We start from the raw sequence: 2430 nt of genomic DNA on the forward strand, positions 1-2430 counted from the left end.
TCTCAAAGAAAAATATTTTAGTCTCAAAGTTAAATTAAAATTAGCCATCCGAGCCAACATCTTTAATAAAGAGTTCTTGGGTTACCCCAGGGCAATGGTAGAACGGTAGAGTACCCAAATTGTTATCTAGATATTCGTAATTTGATCTCAACTATGATGTATTTATAGAAATTTTTTCTCTAAATAAAGCACGCAACCAAAAGATGTTGGATTTTTAGATTGTCCATCATAAACTTTTCTCAAATTATCTTGATAACAGATGAAAAAAATTCGTAGAATCAAACTCATCCTTATAGAATTAGTTAATAAAATTAACTAAATTTATTATTTATTTTCTTATTTTCTTATTTTTATTTTTAATAAAGAGTCCTCCTTTATAGAATTAATTTATTATTTATTTTCTTATTTTCTTATTTTTATTTTTAATAAAGAGTCCTCCTTTATAGAATTAGTTAATAAAATTAACTAAATTTATTATTTATTTTCTTATTTTCTTATTTTTATTTTTAATAAAGAGTCCTCCTTTTATAGAATTAGTTAATAAAATTAACTAAATTTATTATTTATTTTCTTATTTTTATTTTTAATAAAGAGTCCTCCTTTGGAGCTTCTTATTGTCAACTAGTGGAAGATCCCAACATTTCTGCATCGCAAACTCCATCGCCGTGCGCCAAAATTTTTCATGGCTGTCTAATCAAATTTATTAATTTATTATTATTATTATCATTATTATTTTAAAATTTTGGTTATCCTCGTCTTATGCTCCAAGTAATTTTAGAAATCATAATTCGATCCCATAAAATTTTTATATTATTATCAAATAGTCCCAGTGATTTAAAAGTGAGAAATGAATTTCTTATCCTCCTTGATTTTTGAACCCTGACAGATAAACACTCCACCATGCTCAAGGGACTTATTAATTAATTATTGATACGTAGAGCTCAAGTCAGTACGTTTAATTTATTAATTAGCGGTAATTTAATCAACCGAACGCACTTAAATTTGATAAATACTCATTTTATTTTTAAAATTACTAAATCATACATTAAAATTTCAAAATACCCCAACGCGACCTTATCCAGTTACCTAACCTAACAAAACTGGTAGATCACCGAACTGGTCGTTAAATTACGATGTCACCCCTCGATAGTTTAAAAAGAAACAAATGAGCAAAAAGGCAACAATTGAAATAATTCCAAATTGACATTTTAATAATAAAAGAAATCAATTTAAAAATAATTATAGAATTAATTTATTTGTTATTTAATAATTAATATTACAGGCTAAGTCAATTTAAAAAATGAGTCTTAATTTTTTGTATTTTAATTATTTTTAAATTATTTTTCTCTAAATAAGTTTTTGTCTTTCCACTTTATTAATTTCATTCCAAATTTCTAAATGGTTTGACATTTTAATTTTGGAAAATTACTTTGATGATCAATAAATATTTTCATAGGACTAAAACCATCACCTCCAAGTTGATTAGAATAATTAGATACTGGATTTTTTTTTTAAAGCGCGTGATATTAGAATGGACCATCCAAAGCAGTAAGAGCAGAGGATATTTTTAGAAGTGCCTTAGATACAATGCATGATTCGTTAACTTAAAAAAAGTAAGGTGGATCTTTGAATAATATAACAGGCTATATATATATATATAAAATAACCGTCCCTTAAAAAAAAAATGAAAAGAACAATTTTTTTTTTTACAAATAACACCCAATACGATAATATTGTAGTATTTTAATAATTACTAGTCATCATATACACTCATTGCATGTAATACACGTAAATTAGTATTCGAATTCATAAATTAGATTTGATAAACGTACATCATATTTATGTAGTAATATATATAATATAAGAACGGTGCTCGAGAACTAATAATAAACTACTGTAATATATTCTTCTTTGTAAATATTTAATTTAAGTTTTTATATCATATATTAAACCGATAAAAATATATATTATAATTAATTTTAGTCAAAAGATTAAGAAATGTATGTGATATGGGTTATGATGAAGTGACCTGGTAAATAAAGTAGAAGTCATGGTTAAGAAAGATAGGAGAGGTATATAGCTGGGTGAATATATGAGTAATGGGATGAGGAACGACCAAATAAAAGGCTTTTTGCACGTGCTCGGTCAGGTAAAACTTGACCGAACATAAAGGTATTTAGCCTTATAGAAACTTTTAGTATATTACCGGCCGAGTGAAGGCCGAGTAAGCACTTATGTGCTTACACGCACTCGGTCAGGCAAGACCCGACCGAGCGTATAGACACTTAGCTTTATATATAACTTTTAATATATTATCGACCGACTAAAGGCCGAGCGAGTACTATTATAAGTATATGTTCTCGACTAGGCAAAGTCCAATCAAATGTAAAGGTACTTAACCTTATATATAACTTTTAGCATATTACCAAT

This window comes from Zingiber officinale, chromosome 4B (assembly GCF_018446385.1).
Source record: "Zingiber officinale cultivar Zhangliang chromosome 4B, Zo_v1.1, whole genome shotgun sequence".
Taxonomy (NCBI): domain Eukaryota; kingdom Viridiplantae; phylum Streptophyta; class Magnoliopsida; order Zingiberales; family Zingiberaceae; genus Zingiber; species Zingiber officinale.